This window comes from Micropterus dolomieu, linkage group LG01 (assembly GCF_021292245.1).
Source record: "Micropterus dolomieu isolate WLL.071019.BEF.003 ecotype Adirondacks linkage group LG01, ASM2129224v1, whole genome shotgun sequence".
Taxonomy (NCBI): Eukaryota; Metazoa; Chordata; class Actinopteri; order Centrarchiformes; family Centrarchidae; genus Micropterus; species Micropterus dolomieu.
Window position 1 is genome coordinate 15,540,233 of NC_060150.1, and position 13,444 is coordinate 15,553,676.

Consider the following 13,444-nt stretch of genomic DNA (forward strand, 5'->3'; position numbering starts at 1 on the left):
GCTCTGCAAAACAGTCCTCTGTCAGGGGTTTTAGCTCATGCAAAGCTTTCGTGTGTGTGTGTGTGTGTGTGTGTGTGTGTGTGTGTGTGTGTGTGTGTTGGGCTGCTAAATGTCAAGGGCTGGGAGGAGATGCAGAAGCCCGTGTTAGTACAGTGTGTGTGTGTGTGACAGAGAGGGACAAATATAAAAAGCTTCAAGTAGACTCTAATATGATTTAATCATATATTGTTAGTTAATCATATATTGTATTGGTTCAAATTATTAAAATTTCCCTAACCCAAAATCTCTATCATAGCCTATATCACATACCAGATGTCCCCGGCTTCAGGGACAGTCCCCGTTTTTGGCTGCCTGTCCCTGGCTAAATACAGAAAAAAACTCTGAATAGAAGTAATAGTATTAATTTAAAATAGAAAAAAATTGATAGTCAAACTGGAAATGTCCCCGTTTTTCCCCCCTTTTATGTTCCCAGTTTTGATCTCGGACGTCTGGTGACTTTATATCATATATCAGAATATTCTATTACTGTTGAGCTCACTATGAATATTAAAATACGTCGAACCATGTATCCTTTGTCATAGCTACATGCATGACCTTTGCAGCAAAAAAACCTGCATGAAAATCAGTTCGGTATTCAGTGAGGTATGATTAATTAAATGTGCTGACAGCTCATTGCACCTGCCAAACAGATTACACTGAGTGGAGCTGGTGACCGGTTCAAGATGGCTGCCCCACGGCTCGTCCGTGCCAGTAGGCAGTAGCGGTCGATAGGGTGTCTATCTCTTATATATCCGTAACAACATTTACCAGATACAAAAACTGGCTTTAGAAAATCATAAAATGTCATATTGAATCCAGAAAATGATGAAGTCTTTGGATTGTGCATGAAGTTCACTCTAAGTAAAACCACCATTTTGGATGTACCATTATCCCCCCTCCTTTGCCTTTCATATCTCTCTCCTGTCAAAGCAAAATGGCAGCATTTTAAGAAATACTTAAAATTTAAATAAACAAACAGATTTAAATATGTTGGTTTGAACTTCTAAGCATTATGATAAAAGTCAACATCTGTGAAATTAATTACAGTCATTATGGCTGTTTTCAATGATCAAAACTGTGTTTTGACAGTTTAACAATGCTTGTAGACATTATACACTGATTAAAATAACATTTATTCAATGTTTTTATTTTCCAAATATGTTATGTTATGTGTCAATTAACAAGCAAATTATGTCAAATTACAGAACACATGTTTTTTGTTACGGTTAACTGTTACTAATTGTACCAAGCTTAAGAAATGTTTTTACAGTATAAAACTTAAATTTAAGTGTGTTTTCTTTTAAATAACACAAATAATATTTGTGAAAATGCGATAAATTCCTGAATGTATTGGAACAGTTTTTTTTACATCAAAAAACCCCAATATTTTCTTTAAAATAACAGAAATGTTATGGTTATTCACAGCTACAGGTTTTTCATGTTATTTTACATTAGACATGTAAATTCACTGTTTATTTTTTGATATGTTCATGTATTTCAAAAATACAGGAAAAAATGTGAAATAAAAAGGAATAAAACTGTAAAATTACAGATTTTTTTTTTTACAGTGTATCTCCATTACCTGAATTCCCTGTCTGTGGCACTCAGCCCAAACTCTATTGATTCCTAAGACTCAAATCTTTTAAAAACGGCCCTATATATATATATATATATATATATATATATATATATATATATATATATATATTTAAAGGGTAGGTAATTTCCTTAACAGCTCGGAACTGTAGTTTATTTTCTCAAACTTTACTCAAACAGGTGTAAATAGGTAATTTGTTGAGAACTTTGGAACTATTTTAAGCCGTGGACTGATACGCATTTAGTACACTTGTGAGTATACAGCAGCAGGACAATGTATCTGAGACTGACTCAAAATTAATGGGGTGATGATGGAGCAGTGGATGCATGTCTTTGGTGTGAGAGACCCGGGTTCAATTCCTCAGTGTGACACGTCTACCAATATGTCCCTGAGCAAGACACTTAACCTTAACCTCAAGACACTTCTGAAATATATACACTGTAAAAATTATCAAGATGGTTTAACTTAAAAACTTAAGTTCAATTGCTGCCTTAAAAATGTGAGCAAACACAACTTTAAAAAAAGCTTTATTTTAACTCATGATGTTACGTTACACAAGTTGTTTAATTAATGGTCATTTATTGTTTCAATTTGATACTGTGAGTTAAAACAACTACCTATATTACATTGTTCATTCGAAGAAACTTGCTTTCTTTTGTCAAACAAACATACAGATCTAAGGTATTTCAACTCTGTAAGTTAAGTTACAGAAGTTAATTATTTATTGTTTCAACTTGATTCTGTGAGTTAAAACAACTATCCGTCTTACATTGTCTATTCAGTGAAACTTACTTTTTCTTGTCAAACAAACATATTAGTCTACACCCTTTCAACTCACATTTTTAAGTTAAGATAATTGAGTTCATACCAATTGCCTTTTCTGTTACGGGGTGTGGTGTGTGGACAGAAAGGACCCAAATGCAGCACTCAGAAGGAAGGAGGTTTATTGGAGGAAAAAGGGTGAGGAGGACGTCGGGGAAGTACAGGCACGGGGAACCAAGGAGACAGGGGGCCAGAGAACAGGGGAACACAGGGGCCGAGGAAGCGTGGAGAGGCGGGGGGGAACAGGGAGGACGCCGTGAGGGAAGTCCAAAGAGGAGTGGACCAGTGGATGAGCCCAGCCGAACGGAGGACGAGGGTGAGTGTACCTGGGAGGAAAACAGACAGAGGGACAAGGTTAGGGAAGACAGCAACAAGGTACAGGGTAAATGTGAAAAAACAAGAAACATGAAAGCCTGAACGTGGGGATGGCACCGGGTATGGAGCAACGACGATCAAGCAAGGATGGTGTGGAGAACCGGGGTTGAAATACAGGCTGGGATGAGGTTGATTACTGGCAGGTGTGGGAGGCTGACGAGGTGGATGATGAGTTGCAGGTGCAGGTAGTTGGCTGGGCTCAGGAGCAGAGGGAGAGAGAGCACACCGGGGAGAAAACACAGAGAGGCGGGCAGAGAACAGGAAACAAAGGGAAAAAAAGCAGAAACACTGATAAAAAGTAGAAAATACCAGGACACTCACCGTCAGCCGGGCTGCCACCACAACATTTTCAAGTTAGTTTAACTCATGTTTTTAAGGCAGCAATTGAATTTATAATTTCAAATTAAGTAGACTTATGTTTTTAATTTCCATACCTTATCTCAACTAATAATAGCAAGTTCACCAGTTTCCTAAAAGAGTACAATTCATGTATTCAAAAGTAATTTATTGTAAGTGCCAAATTGAGACCATATTTATGCTAATTAAACATCTTCTAACAGTATATTAAAAACAGTCACCTATGCAGAGCGAGGTCGACCCAACCAACTCTTATGACGCATTCAGACCAACCGCGAATTTTCGCCTCGCGACGCTTTCTTCATATACATTCGCTGCAAGTGTTCACACACAACGCGAGAAGGCGATTTTAACATGATAACGTGAATAAACACAACTCGCCTTTACTACAACTGTATGAACCCTAAAGTAAACATTTTGCTGTGATTAAATAGCAATAAACGGATTAAACTGATGCCGAAATAACTACAACATGATGCAGATTTGTTAAACATATGAATTCATGCTTTGTCAGGTCTGTCAGCAAAACAGCAGGACAACAACTTCTAAAATGTTTGTTTTCTGAATGGAGTTTGGATCGATCAGGGCTATGCTATGCTAACTTGGTCACAGTAAAGTACAATGATAGCTGGAATAAAGACACATGTTTTCTGAACTCACCAGGTATTTCTACCTCCTCACTTTCTTTTCTCCCAGCAATGTCCAGTTTTTTCCGTTTTTTATATAAATATGAAGTCGTAGTCCAACAGAGCTAACAACGCTAATAACAACACTGGAACCGGATGCACGGAAGCTAGCTGCTGAGAAGCTCCAGTGAAGATAAATCAACGTTGAAATCCCAAAAACTAAAGTAAAAAGCTAATTTAATAAAACCAATTTACTCCAAGCTCCTCCCGCAAGTAAACGGTATAGTTGTCAGAGCAGAATCTGACCAACTACGGGGATTTATTTGTCCAATGGTTGCAGCGCTGCTCCCTGCTCCTCTCCCCCACGTTTAGCAGCTCTCAGCTGGCCAGCAGATTTTCAATCCCCCGCTCTGCCTGGTCCTCTCCACACAACGCTCTGAAGCCTCTGTGACGTATGGACAATCTCAACACTGATAGGCTATCTGTTTCTTAGTCCATGTACTCAGGCAGATGCTTGGTCTGCTTTTATCTTCATCACCACTCTCTGAAGAAACTCAAAGGAATAGTTCATGGCTTCTGGGTACTCGAGATTGATACAGTAGATGACACCCATGAGCATGGCAAAGCTGCATGCCACATCTTTAATGTTGTGAAGCACAATGGTCTCCTCAACCACAACAGCTATCTCAAAGACCTCCCGTGGAAAGGCATCCCATTCAGCACCTTCATAGCCTATCAGCAGGCCAAGTTGCATCCCCTTCATGGCTTCATTGAGAGTCTCCGTGTGAGCCTTAAAAAGCAGAGACAGTGTGTGACTGTTTTAGTCTACAATTATAAAGGCTTTGAAAGGCTAATTCAAAATGCAGTCATAATCCTCAAATACAGAGCAGGAAAGTTACACCCTTTAGTTGTCCCCAAAATAGTCTGGACCTGATCAGTAACACCAACTATTAATTCATTTTTGAAATTTCAACCCTTGGAAGTGAGGCTAAAATTGTAAGTTCAGACACTGAATTACTTTAGCAAATGTTTTAAAATAAATAGATTTTTCACTAAAAGATGAGTGACAGGAACAGCCATATTTAACAAAAAAGTGCAAATTACAAATTATAAACCACATGAACTTTTAATAAACTGTCTGTCGTTTAAGTTAATATGAGAAAATGCAAAGTAACGTTTGAATTAATTGAATGAGTTTTTATGACTTTATTAGATGGGCAACGTTAGTAAGTCTGGGTTGGGGACACCCCCACCAAAAACAGAAATTCTTTTGGCACATTTGAGTTTTCAACAGATTGAAAAAGTATAATTTAGCAAACAGACATTCATTTTTTGCACTTCTACTAAAACGTAATCTGAACCAATACAATCTGTGGTTTTCTATGAAGTATTTTTTTTCTTGAAAATCTATGCTGGGAATAGAAAAAGTCCCACAATAAAAGAATCAATCATATACACACTGACAGTTTTGCATTACAGAAATCATAATGGTCTTACATCACACATCCTGACGACAGTTGATGGATCTTGGCCTGATATGTAGTGTCGCAGACCAAGCAAAACAGCAGTCCTTCTCCTCTCATTTGTATCCTACAAGACAAAGAAACATGCAGTAACATGGAAATAAATGTTTTTGCAAAGATAATCAATTTTGCCTAATTTTATGCTCATCTGCTCTCCACTTACATCTTTCTGAAGGCAATCCAAAATGTCTTTGAGTGATTGCTTCTTTCCAGTCTTGGTTGCTGCTTTGTACACCTACAGCAGTTTTGGGATCAGGCCATCAAGTCCGTTGGAAAAGACGTTCCCTTGCTGTCTTAGTGTAAGGCGAATTGTTACAAGATTCCAGAAGGTCTTTGGTGAAGATACTCTTGAACTCCGCCCTGATCTGAGAAGAGACAGATAGAAAATATAATTCGAACATAATTCTGAATAGGACACAGTATACAGTATCTGACAAAACGTGCTTCGATCTCTTGACTGAGTACCTGTATCTCATGGAACAGAGCTCTTTTCTGGGCTGGGAAAACGTAGCAACCATCAGGTCTTCTACCAGCTCGTGATCAGGGTCTCTTTTCAGAATTTCAGCCTCCATCATATTGCGCTTCTCCTCCATGTTTTCAGGACTCTGACCTTCAGGTGGATCTGGACAGTAGTTGACCTCACCCTTCTTTGACCTCTTTACACTTTTTCCCTTCAAACCTCCTCCTTTTCTTTTGTTTACCACCTTAACTTTTGCAGATAGTTTCCAAGCTTAAATTTCAGGCTGTGAAACCATGAGTGCCATCCCTTTTCAGACCCTGGCTCCTTCAGACTAGGATGCTTCTCCACATGTGCTTTGGCTACATTCTCATAGTGATGTCTCTCAGGATAAGCACTAATCTTTGACATACTGTCAGCCAGTGTATCAAGGATATCAATCTTTAAACCTTTAGGAATCACCATTACAGATCCATCCTTAGCATACCTACAATTGGCTTCTTTCAGCTGCAGCTCCACATCATGTGAGAACAGTGGAATCAGGAAAGGATCAGGCCATTCAACAGAATCTCCACTAAGAGAAGGGAGGCTGCAAGTGTCCAGTGTAGAATCTGAGATGTCATCAACTGTGAACAACACTTTCACAGTTGACCGACCCACAGGAAGGTCTTTGATGTCGGTTAGGTTGCACAACTGATTATTGAAATCAGGATCCTCAAATAGCAAAATGAATGCACCTCTCAGACCAAGCTTTGTTCGCAACACCTGATACAGCTCCTCATCACTGGATGGGATGTCTTCAACTGAAAGACGTCTGATTTCATTTTCTGATATGACACGCAGCAACATTGTAGACTTTTACCTGAAAAGACAGAAAAATACATAGTTTTAAATATACATAGTATATATGTTTACTATAACCTATTCAAATCAGTCCCCATCACACATACATCTATCCTTAAACAAACATTAAGTAAGTATCAGTGAACAGAACATGGAATCTGATATTTTCTCTTCTGAGTTTGGCCAGTTCCATATTTGGTCTTAAATCTAATACTGATATGATTGCATTCTAACATTAACTTAGCTCTCCTTATTAGCTAGGCTCCTTGCATGCTGACTAATAACTTTTTAAGTTGGGTCTCCGACATTGACAGCGTTGTGTTGTACAGGTTTATGCAGGGGTGTTCATGAGGGAGAGCGAGAAAGAGAGAGGGACAGGTGAGAGGATGTGTTGCGGCAATGCAATCAAACACGATTTTAAATAGGCCTAGTAAAAAAAATCTAAAATCAATATGTGGCGGTCAGCGTTGATATTGTGCAGCTGCCACAAATAAATTACGTATGGGAAACACTGATTTCCTACTTCACAGTGAGATTGTGAAACACACGATGGCGCCAGTAAAGTTTACCTTCCTCCCACTGTTTTTTAAAATTGTCAGGTTAAGCTGGAGCTGAGTACAAAGTCACTAATAAGCGAAAAACATTGCTTTAAAGAAAAATAAACTCGACACAGATCAGTAAATAATGTTAAGCATGCCAAATCCTCTTAATTTTGCTGAAGCAGCTAACATTAAGTTAAGTAGCAACTCACCTGGTCAAGGCTAATTACTGAAACAACGTTGGAACGGGTCAAGGCTAATAACTGAAACATCGTTGGAACAGGCCAAGGCTAATTACTGACACTAAGTTACACACAGAGGCTCTAGTAAAGCAGCTAACTCAAAAATTCAAGCAACAAAAATTTTACCAAGCACCATAAATGTGCTTTTATGAGGGGTGAATGTTATGACTCTGCTTGTGTTTCTTGTTAATAAAAGTAAAAAGTAACATTAGGACTAACGTTAACGTTAAACACTGTAAAGTTGGGTTCACTGCTCAACACTACTTACATTAAGAAACTGCTCTGAACTACCCCGTGTTTAGAAAGTTTCATGACAGCAATTTGTTTCTTCATAACTAAGTTAATTTACTAATTGAATTGGGTTACAGTTATTATAAATGAAAGACTCACCTTGCTTCTCTAGCTCCAAACCGAAAAGACCCGCTTTTCTGCTGCCAAGTCTCATCTAGATCTTGCTGAAAAAAACTTATTCATCCGCTGCTTATCTGCTCACCATTGTCAGTCACTGACACTGTCACTGGCACCGACTTATCTCTTAACTCAGGAACCTTAGCAACAGCTTTAAAAACAGATATATGTTCAGACTGCTTTGCTTCCCTCAATCTTTACCAACTAACTTCAATAATTTCTTGATCTAAAACATCAACCTGCCTCTTAGACCTCATCCCGACTAGGCTGCTTAAAGAAGTTTTACCCTTAGTCAGCACTTCTCCACTAGATATGATCAATCTATCTTTATCAACAGGCTATGTACCACAATACTTTAAAGTATCTGTAATTAAACCTCTTCTGTAAAAGCCCAACCTCGATCCAGATGTTTTAGCTAACTATAGACCTATATCTAAACTTCCATTTCTCTCTAAGATCCTTGAGAAAGCAGTCGCCAAACAGCTGTGTGACTTTCTACATAGCAATAGTTTATTTGAGGATTTTCAGTCAGTTATGAGTTCATCATAGCACATAGACAGCACTGGTGAAAATTACTAACGACCTCCTAATTGCATCAGACATAGGACTTGTCTCTGTACTGGTTTTATTAGATCTTAGTGCTGCATTTGATACCATTGACCATCATATCCTATTACAGAGACTGGAACATTTCATTGGCATTAAAGGAACCGCTCTAAGCTGGTCTTATTTATCAGATTGATTTCAGTTTGCACATGTTGTCATGTCACAACAATGAATCCTCCATGTGTCGGGTCGGAAATAAGGACAAGCCGGGCCAGTGGAAGACCTGGTCCCTACCCTAACCAACTTATTAAACTCAGTAAAAATTACTCTATTGGCTTTCTTCTTTAGTCAAAAACTGCGTAGTCAAAAACTTCACTGGAGACGATCAAGAGTCGGTGCAAAAGAGTTTATTCCAATAAAGGACAAGTAAACCCGAGTAACATGGAACTGAGCTGGTGGTCAGTGAACCTCACCTTATATTCACTTTAAACTCCACCTTCCAGGTGGGTGTTACACTTGGTCTCCACCTACAGTGTTCGCTGACCACGCCCTTTCATTGGTGAATTTCTTATCATCTGCTGCCATCTAGTGGCCGTTTTCATGTACTGTTTTACCAATTCAACTCTTTCACTAATATCAAAATTACCATGCTGTTATTCAGCATATTTATTGTAACAATTTATCCTTCTTTATATTTTTAACATTACTGGACTAGAAATTCACCAATATGTTTCAACTTCTGCGTCACCGTATTTTTTAAAAGTTATACAGGCATAATTTGACACCATTAAAACTCAAGCACTTACAATTGTATTTTTTAAAAGAATTAATAAGGAATAACTTGATAAATGCATAACATGATTCAATAAGGAATAACATGATTCAACAATGCCAAACATGAGTGTGCCACGTGTCATACAAAGTTTAGTTTCTGCAGTGCAAAGCTTAGTTTCTTGCAGTACCTGGCCGTACCTTGCAGTACCAGTCGCCATTAATCACAATGTGTCATGATCTCATTCTTGGCCACAGTTTGCCATGATCTCAGGCCTGGCGTACGTGACTTGCTGCAGGTGCCTTACTACCATTGTGTATGTTACGGTTGGCTAGGTTTTGCCTGTGCTGCCTGAGCGGCTGCTTTGCTCATGTTGGCACATTGAAAAGGCACAGGTTCATGAATAACACACAGAATATAAAAATAAAATACTAGTCGTTAAACACTTGTTAAACACTTAGTAGTCAAACCTTACATTGAAAGAATAACAGTAGTGGTCCAAACCTTTACCCAGCAAGACCACAGTCATTCTTCCAATGGCTACACTACATTCACTTCTGAGTAATACAGCACTAGTACAGCATGGTAAGTTTTTTAGATAAACTACAGCAAACCAACAATGTGAACAAACATGTCAATTTAAGAAACAATAAGGAATTATTCAACACATGCACTCCAAAGTTAGTCATGGAGTTCCACAAGGATCTGTGCTCGGACCAATCCTCTTCACTTTATATATGCTTCCTTTAGGCAATATTATCAGGAAACACTCCATAAACTTTCATTGTTATGCAGATGATACTCAGTTATATCTATCGATCATGCCAGATGAAACTCATCAGTTATCTAAATTTCAAATGTGCCTTCAGGATGTTAAAACCTGGATGACCTGTAATTTTCTGATGTTAAACTCAGATAAAACTGAAGTTATTGTTCTAGGGCCCAAGCACCTCCATGATGCATTATCTAAAGATACAGTTTCCCTGGATGGCATCGCCCTGGCCTCCAGCACCACTGTGAGGACTCTTGGAGTTATCTTTGATCAGGACATGTTGTTTAAGTCTCACATTAAGCAAATTTCAAGGACCGCCTTTTTTTCACCTATGTAATATTGCAAAAATCAGGAACATCCTGTCTAAAAATGATGCAGAAAAACTAGTCCATGCATTTGTTACTTCTAGGCTGGATTACTGCAATTCCTTATTATCAGGCTGCTCGAAAAAGTCCGTTAAGACTCTTCAGTTGATCCAGAATGCTGCAGCACGTGTTCTGACAGGAACCAGGAAAAGAGATCACATTTCTCCTGTCTTAGCTTCTCTGCATTGGCTTCCTGTAAAATCCAGAATAAAATTTAAAATCATTCTTCTCACCTACAAAGCTCTTAATGGTCAGGCACCATCTTATCTTAAAGAGTTCATAGTACCTTACTACCCCACCAGAGCACTGCGCTCCCAGAATGCAGGGTTACTTGTGGTTCCTAGAGTCTCCAAAAGTAGACTGGGAGCCAGAGCATTCAGCTATCAAGCTCCTCTCCTGTGGAACCAGGTTCCAGTTTGGGTTCAGGAGGCAGACACCATCTCTACATTTAAAATCAGGCTTAAGACTTTCCTCTTTGATGAAGCTTATAGTTAGGGCTGGCTCAGGTGAGTCCTGAACCATCCCTTAGTTATGCTGCTATAGGCCTAGACTGCCGGATTTCTCATGATGCACTGAGCTCCTCTCTCCTCTTCTTTCTCTCCCTCTGTATGCAACATCATCCCATTAATGCATTTTACTAACTCGACTTCTTCCCTTTCCCGTAGTCTTGTGCTCACTCGTCCCTCTCCTCTCTCCTCCTATCAGTTCCTGCAGGTGTTTCTAGCTCTGGAGCTGTGGAGTCTGGATCTGTGGTTCCGAGTCACCTGCTGCCCCCGTGTTCCTGCTCGACACCCTCTGTTCCAATTATTGTTACTAGTCCTATTGTTATTATTGTTATAATAATCATTAACATTACGATTATTATCATTAACACTACTGTAAATATCAGAACCATTTTTCATTCAGTCTATAGCAATATTAGCTTTACTGTCTGTACCTCTGTGTGTATGTTGTGTAGGCTGCCTCCCTCCCCTCACTTTCTCCTTCCATCCCCCCCTCTCTCACCCCCAACCGGTCGAGGCAGATGGCCGCCCACCCTGAGCCATGGTTCTGCTCGAGGTTTCTGCAAGGAAGTTTTTCCTTGCCTCTGTCGCCTAGTGCTTGCTCTTGGTGGGAACTGTTGGGTTTCTGTAAATATCATCATAGAGTACGGTCTAGACCTGCTCTTTTATGAAAAGCGCTCAGAGATAACTGTTGTTGTGATTTGGAGCTATATATAAATAAAATTGAACTGAAAACTAAATAAATAAATGTAATGTAACCTGTGATCAATGTTATGATGGAACATGTCAGCCAGTGCAACCATGTGGCTCACTTACAGTATGTGTTTCTGGCCTAGCTAGCGGGTTTGGTTTTGAGGATGGCGATGTCATGTGGTCGGTCCACTTTGGTTCAAATGAAGATTTTCATGGTCTTCAGAGGATAAATCTCACAGGTCTGGGTGATCCTCTGACTTTTCCTTGCCACTATGACGTTGACATTTTTGTTTTTTAATAACCAATTGGTGGATTGCCTGTTTACTTCAAAATAACTGGGTAATCATTTTACCTCAACAACAGCAGCATCATCATCATTTAATTAATGCTGCTTAGCTGTACTTTGTGTTTAGTACTAATTAGCAAATTTTCACATGCTTTGGTAATTAACAAATGTTAGCATGCTAATATGCTTCACTAAGATAGTGAGCATGGTAAACATTACACCTAGTTCACATAAACCATGGTCATTGTGAGTGTGTTTGCACACTGATTTTAGCATTTAGCTCAATGCATAACTGTGCCTAAATAAAGCTGCTAGCATCGCTGTTGCCTTTTAGTTTTGTTAATAGTTCTTAAACAACAGTGGAGGTCTAGAGAACAGGTTACTCACAGAATACTTGTTAGTAGGATGACTGTGTTGTTGGTTTTGTCATTTTCTTGCCTTTTGTTGACAATTAAAAATTTTTGAGAATATCAGCAGCCTTATCCTTCAAAAGTCAGGCTCCCAACAATTATGTAAGCATTCTAAAAAGAAAAACTAAAGTGAAAAGATGTGGTCTGAGCTTTGATGCTGTCCTGTGCTAGGAACAAATGATGATCAATATCACCTCTAATTAATTTTATTTTTTTCCATGAGGGTGGATTTCCCAGTGGGGCAGTGGGAAGGAGACTCTGCTCAATAATGTGTCTTTCAACAAGGAGCTCTAATCAAGCCCAAAGGTCTCCTTCTGAATCTGGTTCCATTCTCGGGCTCATTTCCATTCCCCGTCCCTCAAGGCAAGGTAAAACAGTCCCAAGGTATATGAGCAAAGGCTCTATACTTTGTTCCGCATGACCAGCTTTCACCTGCAGCTCGGTCAATTGATATGGAAATGACGGGCAGCCACGTTTTTCTGATTGAAGGGAAATAATGGTGCATACACACACACACAAAATAGCTGAGAGGTAAACACAAAAACAAAAGAGTGACTGTAGCAAATCTGGTGCTTTGACCCATCTGATTGTCAGCCTTATTTGCACTTTTCAAAAGACAAGGTTGTGCAAGTAATCAAGATGGGGAGCGTAGAAGGACAACAAAAAATCATGCATATGAACTCAAAACTGCGTTACATAAAGTCAAGATGCTAAAAACCCCACAGTTCAAGGCTATGCTGTAAAATATGGATGATTAACATTGTTTCTGAAGCTTTCATCCCTTGACACAAATGGTTGTCTGTGCAAAAACATGCCTGTACTCTTGAGACTAACATATTTGGTCTATAGCACAGTTTAATTAGGGCTCAGTTTTGATAATTTTTAGTAAGTTTGGAGCAGAGAACCCTCTAAAACCACAGAGAATCAGGATGAAACATAGGGGAAAAGGGGGAAGTGATTTAGCATATTAACAAGGAGAGAACAGTAATCAAAGCCCTTCAGAGAATGTATCCCATTGCACGCTCTCTTCTGAGTGTGCAATGTCTTACTGCTACAACAATGTGCTCTTTCTCTCGAACTGTGCCATTCATGGGGCAGAACATTCGTAGAAATTACAGGGCTGGTGCAGCTTCCATCTCTGCACAAAAGTGAGAATGTGGAACACCAGCAGTGAGACTCAGCAGTGTGCCAATCAATACTAGCCCCGTGTTCTCCGCGACTACAGTAATTATCATCACCATCCACAAGAATGACAATTAAGTTGAACCA

At 39.2% G+C, this 13,444-nt stretch overlaps 1 long non-coding RNA gene across 1 annotated transcript; it reads right to left on the reverse strand.

Moving 5' to 3' along the window:
- Positions 1–3,976: 3,976 nt before the first annotated feature.
- On the reverse strand, positions 3,977–7,996 carry LOC123975518. Its single transcript, XR_006826076.1, has 5 exons — positions 7,811–7,996; positions 5,805–6,658; positions 5,503–5,704; positions 5,314–5,406; positions 3,977–4,606 (listed from the first exon to the last, which is right to left on the reverse strand). It is a non-coding gene; the product is annotated as an uncharacterized LOC123975518 (long non-coding RNA).
- Positions 7,997–13,444: the final 5,448 nt, after the last annotated feature.